This window comes from Symsagittifera roscoffensis, chromosome 3, assembly GCF_963678635.1.
Source record: "Symsagittifera roscoffensis chromosome 3, txSymRosc1.1, whole genome shotgun sequence".
NCBI lineage: Eukaryota > Metazoa > Xenacoelomorpha > Acoela > Convolutidae > Symsagittifera > Symsagittifera roscoffensis.
This window is the reverse complement of record NC_087064.1, coordinates 30,998,631-31,017,301: the sequence shown is the minus strand read 5'-3', so window position 1 is coordinate 31,017,301 and position 18,671 is coordinate 30,998,631.

Here is an 18,671-nt window from a genome sequence, read left to right as displayed (position 1 = left end):
ATCCAACTATCCTTATAATCTGTATGATCATCGATTTCATCTGATATCCTGAAAATTGCATTTCCGGATGCAACCGATTATTTTTATCGGTTTTTAATTTTACCGTATTCTATTTATATACCGTATTCTTTTTCGTGATTTTAGCTAGGTAGTTTTACCGTATTTTATTTATACACCGTATTTTATTTTGTGATTTTAGCTAGGATCGACTATCTTGCGCGCCGGAGAAAAGTTTCGTTTCGTGTTGATTATTTGAAATTCTTTTATTCGAAGAAACGAGCATTTGCTGGAATGAGTTCCATCGAAAATGCGGATGGCACCCTGAGAAGGCCTTCTGTTTTGGCGGAGCTTGCTGAAGAAGATTTTTTTGGTATGTGGCTGTTTATTTCAATTTCGTTGTTTTTCCAAAAACAAATATGATATTTTCTTTTATTCTCTTGTGCTTCGTTTTAGAACGGTTTTAGCCGCGATCTGAGTGATATTACCCAACCAATTGGCCCAACTTTTGCGACCTTTTCGGCAATGAAAAGATGAGTTGGCTTCATGAGAAAAAAAACAGGGCAAACCTTCAGTTTGGTTCCAGCTACACCAGTAACCAGAAAGGCCATTGGTTTATCATCCACACAGTGAGCTGCTAAGTTTTTGGGCAGTATAACTCAGGACTTTTTGGATGCCATCAACCTTGGGATTCTGTGCTGGGGTAAAATGAAATTTGCTGCCAGCAAGAATTGAACGTGAGCTAGACACTTTCATCAAATCACTCAAGTTCAACGAACACAGAGATTTCTTCATTAGCACAATCCGATGCCATATAAATGCATGCCGTTGTAGATATGCCGTCGAGGATAACTACCGAGAAGTGTTTAGACATAATACGGCCGAGTCCGCCCAGGATTTTTTTATGACTTGGAATGAACAACTTGAACTGTTTATACTGTTGGTTGTCATGACTGTTTTCTTACGACTGTTTGTTTAAATTTGATCTCTTTAAATTAACCGTAATTTGGTGTATTCTTTTTACTGTATGCAGTATGTGTTATGTTCTGAAAAATATGCCGGCCCGTCAAAGTCGCTCATAAAGAGTAACCTATCTATATGGTGTAATTTGCTCATAGAAAGTAAATTATCTATCAAGAAAAACTAATTTGAGTAAATCCGTTTCAGATAAAAGATTAACAAGACTTGAACAAACGACAGCTAAAATAAGTAGTTAATTGCAAAAAAAATTAGGTTCTCGAAAATTTTGCCTTATCAAACTATATTTGAAAACACCTTAAATCTTGAAAAAACCTTAACTATATTTGAAAACATCTGATTAATATAAATGCGAGTTTACTTCATAAGTTTGTTCAAATTGTTCCTTTTGCAGGATTTGAGATTGATGGCAGGAATTGGGATCGAAGTTGGATTACAGGAATTGCGATCGAAGTTTGGTTACAGGAACCGGGATCGAAAATTTGTTACAGGAATCGGGATTAAAATTGGGTTACAATAATTGGGATCGAAATTGGGTTACAGGAATTGAGATCAAAGTTGGCGACAAAGTTGGTCAGATCGAAGTTGAGATCGAATTGAGACTGGTAGACGTCATGTATTGTTGGTGAACCGTTGTTGGTGAACACCTGTAGTAAATAAAATATATAAATTAAAACGTTACCACATATAAACATATAGGTAAGTGGAATCCGCAAACAAAACGCTGATTTCACGTACAATTTGCGGATTCCACTTACAATTTGCGGATTCCTTTTACAATTTGCGGATTCCATTTACAGTTGCGGATTCCGCAACAGCTCAATTTAACGATACAATTGTTTATAATTTGTTTGAGGATTCCACAAACTGTTCTGGATTCCACAAATACTGTTGCGGATTCCGCAAAATTGCCTATTTTTGGATCAATTTTGAGCGGTACATTGATTTAGGTATTTGTTTGTGGAATCCAAAACAGCATATAAGATCAAAGAAAAGTAGCAACCTTGCGAATTCCGCGACAAATTAGATTTTGGCTTTTTGCGGTTTCTGCTTACAATGCAGAGAATGCACTGTTTCTCCTCGTAATGACAGACAGTTACAAAAAACTTGATTGCAGAAGGGCAAGCTTAACAATTATACTAAGAAAGATAAACAGTTTGAATACTGATATAAAAGATTTTTTCGGGTCCTTTTATGTAATATGTCACCCAAAAACTATTGGGATCGTTTCCAATCATCAGTTTAAAAGCATAATTTTTTCGGCATTTTTCAACAATTCATACAAATCAGATTCAAAATACATCGAAAACAGTTTTCACAAAAAAGCAAAAACTGTGACAATTTACTGAATTTTATTTAATAATACGCAAAATAAGTATATCAAACCATGCACACCTCGTTGAGCTTTCAATTATAAAATATGTATCATGGATATTTTGACAAGATAATGCTAAAATTTGCCCTGATCTTTTCAAGCTTTTCATGATTCATGATACCATGTATATCTTGACAAGTTCTTGGACCCCCAATATTGATAAACTACTTTTTAGCAAACTGGTTTTTCGCAATTAATAAACTTCTTTTTTCTAAACTACTTTTTTGATAAGCTAATTTTTTGCAAATCAAAACACAGCTCGTTGAGTTTTCATTTCGAAAATAAAAAATATGGATATTATGAAATTCTGAATTTTCGCTACAACTGTTTAATCATTATGGGTTTTCACGATAATTAGAATAATTGTATCTAATGGAATTTGATCTTGAGTAATTTGTTCTATATTGACTATTGCGTTAACGTTTATTTATATTGATATTGAACATTTTTGAGAATTTTGTTGCAAACTGTTTCAAGTCGAGTTTCATTTGTATTGGTAAAACAGAAAACAATTTTTGGACTGCTACTACGAGTGTTGTTTGTATTAATGCTGTACGTCTATGAACTCAGTTTTGGTTTGGTTTTAGTTCTATGTCTAATATTAGGTTTGCTGTTACGGCATTCAAATAATCTTTAACAGAGTACTCAGGGTCTGTTCCTGTAAAGATCACTAAAGGTTAATATGATATACATGATGATCCACCCAAAAATTATTGACTCATTGGCATTTGTAGTGCTTCTGCTGTATTTGGTATTTGAGTAAACTTTGTGACTTGGTGTCTACTGATTTAGTTTTGTTGTAGGTAATATAGTCAGGTTTTTTCTTTTCTCATAGCTTCAGGTTGGTAACTTTGAGTAATAATTTGGTTTTTTGTTGGTGTATTTTGGTTTGGTCATGAGTATTTTTTTTTAGCGGATACTTAGTTTTTCGTTGTCAGTTGTTCGTGGACTTATATATGCTTCAAAAAAATTTGTTTGTTCCTCATTGTACCATTGATCATTCGTTTGGTTAGAGTCAAGTGGTAATTGTTTTTTTTCGAAAATCTTCTATGTCTTCTGTTAAAAGTTTTTGAATTTTTTTGTCCATATTGTTTGTTTTGCTTAAAAATTCAGAAATCTCAAATTGATCTGTTTGAATGTTTTCTATTGTGAAAGCTGACTGGCTGTGAGTTTACACGTTTAAAATATTGGTGGTAGTAAGTAAGGTCTAGAAATTGTGATGTTTTTTTTCCTGGATCTACTAAATGATTAATTTCTTAATTATTTGCGGAAAAATCAAAGTTACGATTTGAAATTGGTTTCTTTTTTGGTATTTTCTATTGAAAGTACATTTTTTGTTTATAAGTCTTTGGGTTTGATAATTCCTAGATGAATATTCACCAACGAAATCTGGTTCAGCTCTTTATTGTTTTTTTGATTGCTGTAACGCTTTATTTTTTGTATATGGTGTTGTATTTGTGAGGTTTATTGGTTATATACTTTGCTATATTGTTGGTTGCTATTTGATATCTTCCGTCGTGAAGTGTGATGTGATTTGAAAATCTTGTTGATTTAGTCTTTTGTTCAGCTTGAATAATCTCTTGCATGAATGAATTTTAAACTTGTGTTGTCTGTTCTTTTTTAAAAAATTGGTTTATGATTTAATGGCAATGTATCTGGTGTCCGTGCGATGACTGTTAAATTATATTTTTGAACAAGAATGTTTTGAATTGCTGAATTTGAAATTGCGTTCAGTTTATTAAAAATATAACAGAATGCTTTTCAGTGTACTAAATTTTATCTGATTGAATTGCTAGGATTGTTTAAACATAACAAATTGGGCGAAATTGCTCGTGCAAAATCTATATTGCCCTCAGAACGGTAAATTATAAGCCATACTACTTTTTCTTAATAATCGAGCTTTACTTTAGCGGGTGAGTGTCAGTGTCGTTGAGATTTTCTCGGCTTTTATCTTTTGATTTCGAAAAAAAAAATTAGTTTCTTTTCTTACATTTGCATGTCGTGTTGTTTGTGGGGGTAAAGCGTACAATATTTCAATTGAATCTAAGATTTGAACGTATCCCAAATAAATTGACTAAAAACAGTTGAGTCGTCACCATTTTTTTTGTGTCTCGAAAAGCCCGCTGAACAACGTAGCTCATATTGCTCCTCTTTAAATGGGTTCTGGCCTCTGTATAGTACAATTTCATACCCTGTACTGGCCAGATTGGATTTCTGTGGGAGACGCGAGAAGATGACACTATAAAATTGAGTCATCAAATCGAGTCATCAGTGTTTTTTTTTTTATCAAATCGGTGTTTTAGATTCAAAAAAGATTCTTACAGGCTGCTGGTTCTATGCTCAGCTCCACGATTTTGTCTTCTTTTTTTCCTCTATGTTGACAATCGCCTGGACGACAGCACATTCCGTGGTTTTGTTGACCATTTTCTCGAGCATCCCTGTGCACGTGAACAGAAACGTGGCAATGGCCCTGAACAAGGTCAATTGTTCTTTGTGGATCAAGGTTCCGTTTCTTTTATCGGCGCAGTCATTTGACTTCTAGACATTCTGTAAATTTACTTATTTGAGAGTCTCGTTTATTATCGGGTTTTCGGCTCGGGAGGCTTTTCCAGGTTGCTAAAACTGAATATGATTTAGTTTCACTATTTGGCTTACCAAAATCTTTAGGGTTGTGTAATGTGAAGTTATTTCTTCAACTTACAGTTTCGCCTACATCATATGGCTCTGCATGATCCCTTTCGCGGCCTTTTGTGGGCTAGTCGTTCATGTGGTCTTGTAATTTTGTGGGATCATGGGCTCGTGGTTCCGTGGGAGTGTAGGTTCGCCTCTCATGGTCATACGGTTGTCTTTCAACTTCTCGATAATGGGGAAAAACCGATGGCCATGGAGAATTCGGATACGGTGATGCCGACATGTAGGAATCCAGGTAGGCTGTATATGGCTGATACTGCTGAGGATGGCACTGATGTATCATCAAGCGACTAAATGGAGATGTCGCAGAGGGGTATGTGGTTGCCCATATGTCGGCGGAATTGGCGAGGCGAAAGGTCGCGGGGTTGCTCGCAAAGGGGTTACCGGTGTCGGAGGAGCAAATGATGTCGTCTCTTGTGCTGCGAGTGGTGACGGAGGCACAGGGATGTTAGAAGGCACTGCAAATGGTGATAGAGAACTGGAAGGCACTGGACATGAGTTCTCGGCGTTGGACATTTACTTTGAGTCCGTAAGTTTTTACTAGATTGGGATGAAAAATGAGGGATGCAACTAATATTGAGCACAAGATGAGGATGAACTGACTCCAATTTAGCGGCAAAGCTACCATCGCTTATCAGCACCAATTTAATCGAAACACCAGGATATCAAGTTAAGAGTCTACCAAGGAATAGCTTTGACACTTTTCACTCTTTTTAGCACACCATATGACAGTAGCATCTATGCAATAATTACTGCCTAAAGATAAGACGGCTAATTGACAATGAACTGACAAGTGAAACTAGACAGTGCGCTTCTTAACAGTAAAGCCGCACTGTCAGTTCTTATCAGGGACCGTTCTTATCAGGGAAAAACTGTCATCAGTTAATTCTTGAACCAAGGCTCATTTCATTTCAATCATTCAATCGCTCCTCAGTTCAGCCATATATTAGAGTCTTTCATCCATGTCATCATGCTAAGTAAAACTTTTTGGGTAAAGGAAAAAGTACAAGTCCTCGATGCCGTCACTTCAATCTGGGAAAGTGCTGTAGTTTTATCATTAATCAGCGATTCGTGCGTGAAGATTAAATGCTCTGCTTAGCCGGGAAGTGCCATCTTTAGTGTCCGAGAAGACAGAAAAGAAAACGCAACAGCTTGGAATATAAGAAAATATCACGAAGACAATGATACTTGTGTCATCAGCAGAAAGCGAATTCGAGAAAAGATAAAATATCGTTCAACCCCGGACAGCTGCACAGGGACTCGATGGTCTTTTTTGAACATGCTGGGAGTGTCGAAAAAGAGATTGTCATCATTAACGACCCTTTTGGGTCCCAGTGCACAGTTCGCTTGGTCGACAAACCTCAGGATACTGCGGGGAAAGGACCATCATTATTAGTGGCAATTTATATGTTAGGTACTCCGAGTTGAGAAACGAGTCACAAGGCGAGTCAAGGAAACGAGTCCGCCGGAGAATCACTGCCAGACTATTTCATAAAATTCATGATTACGGATGCTGAGAAATCTAGACCCAAACAAAAAACCATAGAGCCCAAGGCCAAAAAAAAAAACAAGTACTAAAAACCGCAGGAAGATATTTTGAGTTGCCTTGACTATTTTGAGTTGCCAGAAATTGACATTCCCTTGAAGTTTGCTCCATGCATCAAGGTGAAATACAGGTGAAATTATCTTGTAACTTATCAAATGTGTAACTAATCTACTAATTAATCACTTCCAACTGTCCTTATATTCTGTATGATCATCGATTTCATCTGATATCCTGAAAATTGCATTTCCGGATGCAACCGATTCTTATTTTTATCGGTATTTGATTTTACCGTATTCTATTTATACACCGTATTCTATTTTGTGATTTTAGCTAGGATCGACTATCTTGCGCGCCGGAGAAAAGTTTTGTTTCGTGTTGATTATTTGAAATTCTTTTATTTGAAGAAACGAGCATTTGCTGGAATGAGTTCCATCGAAAAAGCGGATGGCACCCTGAGAAGGCCTTCTGTTTTGGCGGAGCTTGCTGAAGAAGATTTTTTGGTATGTGGCTGTTTATTTCAATTTCGTTGTTTTTCCAAAATTAAATATGATATTTTCTTTTATTCTCTTGTGCTTCGTCTTAGAACGGTTTTAGCCGCGATCTGAGTGATATTACCCAACCAATCGGCAAAACTTTTGCGACCTTTTCGGCAATGAAAAGATGCGTTGGCTTGATGAGGAAAAAAACAGGGCAAACCTTCATTTTGTTTCCAGCTACACCAGTAACCAGAAAGGCCATTGGTTTATCATCCACACAGTGAGCTGCTAAGTTTTTGGGCAGTATAACTCAGGACTTTTTGGATGCCATCAATTTTGGGATTCTGTGCTGGGGAAAAGTGAAATTTGCTGCCAGCAAGAAACGAACGTGAGCTAGACACTTTGATCAAATCACTCAAGTTCAACGAACACAGAGATTTCTTCATAAGCACAATCCGATGCCATATAAATGCATGCCGTTGTAGATATGCCGTCGAGGATAACTAACGAGAAGTGCTTAGACATAATACGGCCGAGTCCGCCCAGGATTTTTTTTATGACTTGGAATGAACAACTTGAACTGTTTATACTGTTGGTTGTCATGACTGTTTTCTTACGACTGTTTGTTTATATTTGATCTCTTTAAATTAACCGTAATTTGGTGTATTCTTTTTACTGTATGCAGTATGTGTTATGGTATGAAAATATGCCGGCCCGTCAAAGTTGCTCATAAAGAGTAAACTATCTATATGGTGTAATTTGCTCATAGAAAGTAAATTATCTATCAAGAAAAACTAATTTGAGTAAATCCGTTTCAGATAAAAGATCTACAGCTAAAATAAGTGGTTAATTGTAAAAAAAAATAAGGTTCCCGAAAATTTTGCCTTATCAAACTATATTTGAAAACACCTGAATTGTTGAAAAAACCTTAACTATATTTGAAAACACCTGATTAAGATAAATGCGAATTTACTTCATAAGTTTGTTCAAATTGTTCCTTTTGCAGGATTTGAGATTGATGGCAGGAATTGGGATCGAAGTTGGGTTACAGGAATTGGGATCGAAGTTTGGTTACAGGAACCGGGATCGAAAATTGGTTACAGGAATCGGGATTGAAATTGGGTTACAGGAATTGAGATCAAAGTTGGCGACGAAGTTGGTCAGATCGAAGTTGAGATCGAATTGAGACTGGTAGACGTCATGTATTGTTGGTGAACCGTTGTTGGTGAACACCTGTATTAAATAAAAGATATAAATTAAAACTTTACCACATATATATTGCTTATTTTTGGATCAATTTTGAGCGGTAGATTGATTTAGGTATTTGTTTGTGGAATCCAAAACAGCATATAAGGTCAAAGAAAAGTAGCAATCTTGCAAATTCCGCGACAAATTTGATTTTGGCCTTTTGAGGTTTCCTATTACAATGCAGAGAATGCACTGTTTGTCCTCGTAATGACAGACAATTACAAAAAACTTGATTGCAGAAGGGCAAGCTTAACAATTATACTAAGAAAGATAAACAGTTTGAATACTGATATAAAAGACTTTTTCGGGTCCTTTTATGTAATATGTCACCCAAAAACTATTGTTTTTTCCAATCATCAGTTTAAAAGCATAATTTTTTCGGCATTTTTCAACAAATCATACAAATCAGATTCAAAATACATCAAAAACAGTTTTCACAAAAAAGCAAAAACAGTGACAATTTACTGAATTTTATTTAATAATACGCAAAATAAGTATAACAAACCATGCACACCTCGTTGAGCTTTCAATTATAAAATATGTATCATGGATATTTTGACAAGATAATGCTAAAATTTGCCCTGATCTTTTCAAGCTTTTCATGATTCATGATACCATGTATATCTTGACAAGTTCTTGGACCCCCAATATTGATAAACTACTTTTTAGCAAACTGGTTTTTCGCAATTAATAAACTTCTTTTTTATAAACTACTTTTTTGATTAGCTAATTTTTCGCAAATCAAAACACAGCTCGTTGAGTTTTCATTTTGAAAATAAAAAATATGGATATTATGAAATTCTGAATTTTCGCTACAACTGTTTAATCATTATGGGTTTTCACGATAATTAGAATAATTGCATCTAATGGAATTTGATCTTGAGTAATTGGTTCTATATTGACTATTGCGTTAACGTTTATTTATTTCGATATTGAACATTTTTGAGAATTTTGTTGCGAACTGTTTCAAATCGAGTTTCATTTGTATTGATAAAACAGAAAACAATTTTTGGGCTGCTACTACGAGTTTTGTTTGTATTAATGCTGTACGTCTATGAACTCAGACGGCATTCAAATAATCTTTGACAGAGTACTCAGGGTCTGTTCCTGTAAAGATCACTAAAGGTTAATATGATATACATGATGATCCACCCAAAAATTACTGACTCATTGGCATTTGTAGTGCTTCTGCTGTATTTGGTATTTGAGTAAACTTTGTGACTTGGTGTCTACTGATTTAGTTTTGTTGTAGGTAATATGGTGATGTTTTTTCTTTTCTCATAGCTTCAGGTTGGTAACTCTGAGTAATCATTTGGTTTTTTGTTGGTGTATTTTGGTTTGGTAATGTGTAATTTTTTTTTAACGGATACTTAGTTTTTCGTTGTCAGTTGTTCGTGGATTTATATATGCTTCAAAAAAATTTGTTTGTTCCTCATTGTACCATTGATCATTCGTTTGGTTAGAGTCAAGTGGTAATTGTTGTTTTTTTTCGAAAATCTTCTTTGTCTTATGTTAAAAGTTTTTGAATTTCTTTGTCCATATTGTTTGTTTTGTTTAAAAATTCAGAAATCTCAAATTGATCTGTTTGAATGTTTTCTTTTGTGAAAGCTGACTGGCTGTGAGTTTAAACGTTCAAAATATTGGTGGTAGTAAGTAAGATCTAGAAATTGTGATGTTTTTTTCCTGGATCTACTAAATGATTAATTTCTTAATTATTTGCGGAAAAATCAAAGTTACGATTTGAAATTGGTTTCATTTTTGGTACTTTCTATTGAAAGTACATTTTTTATTTATAACTCTTTGGGTTTGATAATTCCTAGATGAATATTCACCAAAGAAATCTGGTTTAGCTCTTTATTGTTTTTTTGATTGCTGTAACGCTTTATTTTTTGTATATGGTGTTGTATTTGTGGGGTTTATTGGTTATATACTTTGCTATGTTGTTGGTTGCTATTTGATATCTTCCGTCTCGTGAAGTGTGATGTGATTTGAAAATCTTGTTGATTTAGTCTTTTGTTCAGCTTGAATAATCTCTTGCATGAATGAATGTTGATTTTAAACTTGTGTTGTCTGTTCTTTTTTAAAAAATTGGTTTATGATTTAATGGAAATGTATCTGGTGTCCGTGCGATGACTTTTAAATTATATTTTTGAACAAGAATGTTTTGAATTGCTGAATTTGAAATTGCGTTCAGTTTATTAAAAATATAACATAATGCTTTTCATTGTACTAAATTTTATCTGATTGAATTGCTAGGATTGTTTAAACATAACAAATTGGGCGAAATTGCTCGTGCAAAACCTATATTGCCCTCAGAACGGTAAAATATGAGCCATACTACTTTTTCTTAATAATGGAGCTTTACTTAAGCGGGTGAGTGTCAGTGTCGTTGAGATTTTCTCGGCTTTATCTTTTGATTTCGAAAAAAAAATTAGTTTTTTTTCTTACATTTGCATGTCGTGTTGTTTGTGGGGGTAAAGCGTGCAATGTTTCAAATGAGTCTAAGATTTGAACGTAATTATTAAATTTTGCAGAATCATCAGTTGTGAAATTTGATTTTGCTTGTTATGAATTTTGATGTTGTATGCTTTTTAGTAAATTCTGTGAAAACTTTTCAAAACTTATCTCTATGTATTGTGTTTGTACTTTTTGCAATGAAGTACCATAAATTGAATCTGTTGATAGAATTTCAGTTTTGATTATTCCATATTAAGAAGTTTATTTGCACATATTTAGTAAATAGTGGTCAAGTATCCACCTTTTTTTTTTACTTCTAGAAATTCATGTTTACATGGACTAGATCCTTCGCAAAGTAAATTTGTTATCAGGTTGTGTCAGAATTCTACTTGTCACCTAGATGGATCCTTCCTTAAATGTATGACAAATGGCAGGATAGATTCATCTTCATAACTTTTGTCATATTTTTGAATCGTTTTTTAAGAAGTGGTTCTACTGTTAGTGTAAAATGTTCAATGTTTCTTTTGGGTTAATTTCAGTCAAATATGCGGACTGGTTTTTGGCTATAAGTTTTGATTCTTCTTTCACTTCTTAGAGAAGGTGCACGAGTTGTTTCGAAGTCAGAAAACGGCGTTCCTGATTTTTATGGATGGTGTGTTGTTTTTGGACTTTGAGTTGTTAAAGTTTACCAATAGTTGTTGTATCTGATTCCGAAATTGCAAGATTTCACTGCACAAACAGTTTATTGGTTAAACTTTGTCGTTTCTAATTATTTTTTCCCAACGATGCAGATATGATTTTCGTCGCTTGTGATGAAGTTTTGTTTTGAATATTGACTCTGCCTATTTAGACTTATTGAAACGTGGAAAATAAGCTAATTTTTTCTTTTTTATTTGTTGATTTGTTTATTGGTGGCTAAAACTAAACTTGTAGTAGGTTTAATTTGTACTCGTTGATCGCACCAGATGAATTTAGGTCCGGGGTAGCCTCCTCAAAGAGTAATTTTGGATAAGGTGCACCATCTGCTTGTCACGATATCTTTTCTCGGCCGGATAGATTCGTGCAACTCCTTAGTCCAATACCAAACCTAATCTTACTCTTGTAATTCCTAGTCTAACTTGATCTAGATATATACCGTTTTATTGCAAAGTTAGAGGAGAGAAGGAAGTAGTTTATTTCAATCTTTATTATTATTTCTCGGAACCACTAGGGTTTTGGGTTCACAACTAAAGAGTGAGGTTTAGTCATGGATCATGATTTTTTGTAACAAATTTTTCACAAGAAAATAAAATATAAATAAAATAAATAGTTTCAATTGGTTCCACAAATAAATTTTTTGTATGGTAATGTTGCACGCCATGCTTGCCATGCTTGGAAAGCAAATGCAATTAACCTTAGAGGACGATTAAAATAAAAATGAAACATTTGATTAGACTCAATTAATCAGTCAAGATTTCTGGTGAAAAGCAGAGACGAAAATATTATGAAAGCGTGACGCTGACTTAATGATCAAATCACCACTTAAGAATCAAAGTTTTTTCTTGTAAATTGATAAAATTTTTGATAACGTTTCTTTAATTCTAAGGCTTCGCCTTCAAGCAGCTGATTGAAATAATTATGCGTCAACCTGCAAGGTGAAACAATTTTTAAATTTAATTTGCCTCGATTCAGGAAAAGATTTTTAAATTTCCCAAATTTTTTCGCAAAGTATCGAAAAAACCGCAATCTATTCAATTCATTGCCAATTTTGAAAGTTGTACGACTGATGGCGTGTTTTTTGTGTTTTTCAAAAAAGTCTTCCTCAAAATTAGGTGCTTCTGAGAAAATATATGAGTTTGGGGACATTTGTTGAATAGATAAAATCTTTATTGTTTTTTTTGCAATTCTTTTTGTTGCTATTTTCATAAAATCATTTTATTTGAAAACAAAATTGATTGTATGAGTTCATACATTCAGACAAGCTTTCAGCAAAGATTCCAATTTCCCATAAAGAAGTTTCTTAAAGCCCTGAATGTTCTGCTCCAACTGCTCTTAACTAGTTTCGAGATAAACTATGATTTATGGACTGCCAACAGATCAATTATTTAGTGTTAAAGTGTTAATCGAATACGAAAAAAATTTCATTGCTCCTCAATCAAGTTGGAATGATTATGAAAATGGATCTCTTTGACAATCACCCATATATAATTTGCGTCTTGGAAGTATCAAGTAATAAACAAGCAGTCGTCAAAGGCTTTTAAACTAATCCAAGCACAAGCGCTTGGCCATCCTAAGATACCAGGATCAATATGCACACGCTGTAAAACTTCTTTGTGAAATTAGTCTGACTAAAAAAATGAAAGCACATACATGTTTCTCAATTTATTCGAAAATTCAACAATATATAATGGCCATGATTTCAAATAGTCTTCATGGTTACCTTATAAAAACACCGTTAAAGCATAAAAGATTATTTTGCGAGGTTAGAGAAAAAGCAAAAATAGACAGAGCTAGGAAAATTTGCTAAGTCTTCCAATATTTGAAGGAAAGGATAAAACTTGATGCAGGGCGTGGTTTCCTTTCTTCAGAAATTTTCGAGCTTTCATTATGCCCGTTATAAACTGAGGTTTTAATACCATCTGAAAAGTTTTGACATCCTGATCTGAAATTTAAAAAGGGTATATCACCTAAGCAATGGTGCTTTGAAAAACTCCATTTAGTCATTTCTGGGACACTTAGTACGTTGCTAAACGCTAATTACATCTTTTTGTACTTATATGCCCCGTGAGTAAAATTTTGAAAATTTTTTGAACTTTTATCAATTTTAAATCTCTTTAAAAAGTGACAAATTTTTTGGCCCTTAAATGGCACTCGGATTATTCAGGGTTTTGCCTTGATAGGAGCAGTCTTTTATATTTTTGGGAAGACCCTTTTTCATGGTCTGGCCCAACAATTTATCTCTGATATTTTGAATCAAAAACAGAAGGACAAGAAGTTCATTTTTTTTTTAAAAGTTACTGGATTAATTGGCTTTTTTGCCCAGTCTTTCGATTTTGGAAAACATTGCAAGATACAAGATTACAAGATCATTCAAGATGTCCAAAACCCACGCAATATTTTGGCGAGATTGCCATGCTACTATGAATCTTTGATATAATCATGGAAAAATTTTCCAAGACTTTTGTACAAATGATGGAGAGAGAGAGAGAGAAAGAGAGAGAAGAGAGAGAGAGAGAGAGAGAGAGAGAGAGAGAGAGAGAGAGAGAGATGGTAGTCAGGAAGAAAGCTCAGCATTTTTTGTCACAGAAGACTATAAATACTTGCCCGTCTCACGCTAACTTCCATAGTAAGCTATAGAGACAAAAACTGAGAGTACAACATCAACAATAAAGGCCTGAAACTCAACTAAAGCAACAGACAAACTTAAAAAATTTGCTTGCAGAAGGGCAAGCTTAACAATTATACTAAGAAAGACAAACAGTTTAAATAATGATAAAAAAGATATTTTCGGGTCCCTTTATATAATATGTCACCTGAAAACAATTAAGATTTTTTCTAGTCATCAGTTTAAAAGCATTTTTTTGGCATACTTCAACAAATCCCAAATCAAAATCATACGAAACAGATTCAAAAAACGCCGAAAACAGTTTTCACAAAAAGCAAAAACAGTGAAAGTTTACTGAATTCTATTCAATAAGACGCAAAATGTGTATAACTACCCATGCACAACTCGTTGAATTTTCATTTTTAAAAGAAAATTTGATGAAGTTTTGTTTTGAATATTGACTCTGCCTATTTAGACTTATTGAAACGTGGAAAATAAGCTAATTTTTTCTTTTTTATTTGTTGATTTGTTTATTGGTGGCTAAAACTAAACTTTTAGTAGGTTTAATTTGTACTCGTTGATCGCACCAGATGAATTTAGGTCCGGGGTAGCCTCCTCAAAGAGTAATTTTGGATAAGGTGCACCATCTGCTTGTCACGATATCTTTTTTCGGCCGGATAGATTCGTGCAACTCTTTTGTCCAATACCAAACCTAATCTTACTCTTGTAATTCCTAGTCTAACTTGATCTAGATATATACCGTTTTATTGCAAAGTTAGAGGAGAGAAGGAAGTAGTTTATTTCAATCTTTATTATTATTTCTCGGAACCACTAGGGTTCTGGGTTCACAACTAAAGAGTGAGGTTTAGTCATGGATCATGATTTTTAGTAATGAATTTTTCACAAGAAAATAAAATATAAATAAAATAAATAGTTTCAATTGGTTCCACAAATAAATTTTTTGTATGGTTATGTTGCACGCCATGCTTGCCATGCTTGGAAAGCAAATGCAATTAATCTTAGAGGACGATTAAAATAAAAATGAAACATTCGATTAGACTCAATTAATCAGTCAAGATTTCTGGTGAAAAGCAGAGACGAAAATATTATGAAAGCGTGACGCTGATTTAATGATCAAATCACCACTTAAGAATCAAAGTTTTTTCTTGTAAATTGATAAAATTTTTGATAACGTTTCTTTAATTCTAAGGCTTCGCCTTCAAGCAGCTGATTGAAATAAATTTGCGTCAACCTGCAAGGTGGAACAATTTTTAAATTTAATTTGCCTCGATTCAGGAAAAGATTTTTAAATTTCCCAAATTTTTTCGCAAAGTATCGAAAAAACCGCAATCTATTCAATTCATTGCCAATTTTGAAAGTTTTACGACTGATGGCGTGTTTTTTGTGTTTTTCAAAAAAGTCTTCCTCAAAATTAGGTGCTTCTGAGAAAATATATGAGTTTGGGGACATTTGTTGAATAGATAAAATCTTTATTGTTTTTTTTGCAATTCTTTTTGTTGCTATTTTCATAAAATCATTTTATTTGAAAACAAAATTGATTGTATGAGTTCATACATTCAGACAAGCTTTCAGCAAACATTCCAATTTCCCATAAAGAAGTTTCTTAAAGCCCTGAATGTTCTGCTCCAACTGCTCTTAACTAGTTTCGAGATAAACTATGATTTATGGACTGCCAACAGATCAATTATTTAGTGTTAAAGTGTTAATCGAATACGAAAAAAATTTCATTGCTCCTCAATCAAGTTGGAATGATTATGAAAATGGATCTCTTTGAAAATCACCAATATATAATTTGCGTCTTGGAAGTATCAAGTAATAAACAAGCAGTCGTCAAAGGCTTTTAAACTAATCCAAGCACAAGCGCTTGGCCATCCTAAGATACCAGGATCAATATGCACACGCTGTAAAACTTCTTTGTGAAATTAGTCTGACTAAAAAAATGAAAGCACATACATGTTTCTCAATTTATTCAAAAATTCAACAATATATAATGGCCATGATTTCAAATAGTATTCATGGTTACCTTATAAAAACACCGTTAAAGCATAAAAGATTATTTTGCGAGGTTAGAGAAAAAGCAAAAATAGACAGAGCTAGGAAAATTTGGTAAGTCTTCCAATATTTGAAGGAAAGGATAAAACTTGATGCAGGGCGTGGTTTCCTTTCTTCAGAAATTTTCGAGCTTTCATTATGCCCGTTATAAACTGAGGTTTTAATACCATCTGAAAAGTTTTGACATCCTGATCTGAAATTTAGAAAGGGTATATCACCTAAGCAATGGCGGTTTGAAAAACTCCATTTAGTCATTTCTGGGACACTTAGTACGTTGCTAAACGCTAATTACATCTTTTTGTACTTATATGCCCCGTGAGTAAAATTTTGAAAATTTTTTGAAGTTTTATCAATTTTAAATCTCTTTAAAAGTGACAAATTTTTTGGCCCTTAAATGGCACTCGAATTATTCAGGGTTTTGCCTGATAGGAGCAGTCTTGTATATTTTTGGGAAGACCCTTTTTCATGGTCTGGCCCAACAATTTATCTCTGATATTTTGAATCAAAAACAGAAGGACAAGAAGTTCATTTTTTTTTTTAAAGTTACTGGATTAATTGGCTTTTTCGCCCAGTCTTTCGATTTTGGAAAACATTGCAAGATACAAGATTACAAGATCATTCAAGATGTCCAAAACCCACGCAATATTTTGGCGAGATTGCCATGCTACTATGAATCTTTGATATAATCATGGAAAAATTTTCCAAGACTTTTGTACAAATGATGGAGAGAGAGAGAGAGAGAAAGAGAGAGAGAGAGAGAGAGAGAGAGAGAGAGAGAGAGAGAGATGGTAGTCAGGAAGAAAGCTCAGCATTATTTGTCACAGAAGACTATAAATACTAGCCCGTCTCACGCTAACTTCCATAGTAAGCTATAGAGACAAAAACTGAGAGTACAACATCAACAATAAAGGCCTGAAACTCAACTAAAGCAACAGACAAACTTAAAAAATTTGATTGCAGAAGGGCAAGCTTAACAATTATACTAAGAAAGACAAACAGTTTAAATAATGATATAAAAGATATTTTCGGGTCCCTTTATATAAATAATATGTCACCTGAAAACAATTAAGATTTTTTCTAGTCATCAGTTTAAAAGCATTTTTTTGGCATACTTCAACAAATCCCAAATCAAAATCATACGAAACAGATTCAAAAAACGCCGAAAACAGTTTTCACAAAAAGCAAAAACAGTGAAAGTTTACTGAATTCTATTCAATAAGACGCAAAATGTGTATAACTACCCATGCACAACTCGTTGAGTTTTCATTTTTAAAAGAAAATTTGATGAAGTTTTGTTTTGAATATTGACTCTGCCTATTTAGACTTATTGAAACGTGGAAAATAAGCTAATTTTTTCTTTTTTATTTGTTGATTTGTTTATTGGTGGCTAAAACTAAACTTTTAGTAGGTTTAATTTGTACTCGTTGATCGCACCAGATGAATTTAGGTCCGGGGTAGCCTCCTCAAAGAGTAATTTTGGATAAGGTGCACCATCTGCTTGTCACGATATCTTTTTTCGGCCGGATAGATTCGTGCAACTCCTTAGTCCAATACCAAATCTAATCTTACTCTTGTAATTCCTAGTCTAACTTGATCTAGATATATACCGTTTTATTGCAAAGTTAGAGGAGAGAAGGAAGTAGTTTATTTCAATCTTTATTATTATTTCTCGGAACCACTAGGGTTCTGGGTTCACAACTAAAGAGTGAGGTTTAGTCATGGATCATGATTTTTAGTAATGAATTTTTCACAAGAAAATAAAATATAAATAAAATAAATAGTTTCAATTGGTTCCACAAATAAATTTTTTGTATGGTTATGTTGCACGCCATGCTTGCCATGCTTGGAAAGCAAATGCAATTAATCTTAGAGGACGATTAAAATAAAAATGAAACATTTGATTAGACTCAATTAATCAGTCAAGATTTCTGGTGAAAAGCAGAGACGAAAATATTATGAAAGCGTGACGCTGATTTAATGATCAAATCACCACTTAAGAATCAAAGTTTTTTCTTGTAAATTGATAAAATTTTTGATAACGTTTCTTTAATTCTAAGGCTTCGCCTTCAAGCAGCTGATTGAAATAAATTTGCGTCAACCTGCAAGGTGAAACAATTTTTAAATTTAATTTGCCTCGATTCAGGAAAAGATTTTTAAATTTCCCAAATTTTTTCGCAAAGTATCGAAAAAACCGCAATCTATTCAATTCATTGCCAATTTTGAAAGTTGTGGCGTGTTTTTGATGGCGTGTTTTTTGTGTTTTTCAAAAAAGTCTTCCTCAAAATTAGGTGCTTCTGAGAAAATATATGAGTTTGGGGACATTTGTTGAATGGATAAAATCTTTATTGTTTTTTTTTGCAATTCTTTTTGTTGCTATTTTCATAAAATCATTTTATTTGAAGACAAAATTGATTGTATGAGTTCATACATTCAGACAAGCTTTCAGCAAACATTCCAATTTCCCATAAAGAAGTTTCTTAAAGCCCTGAATGTTCTGCTCCAACTGCTCTTAACTAGTTTCGAGAT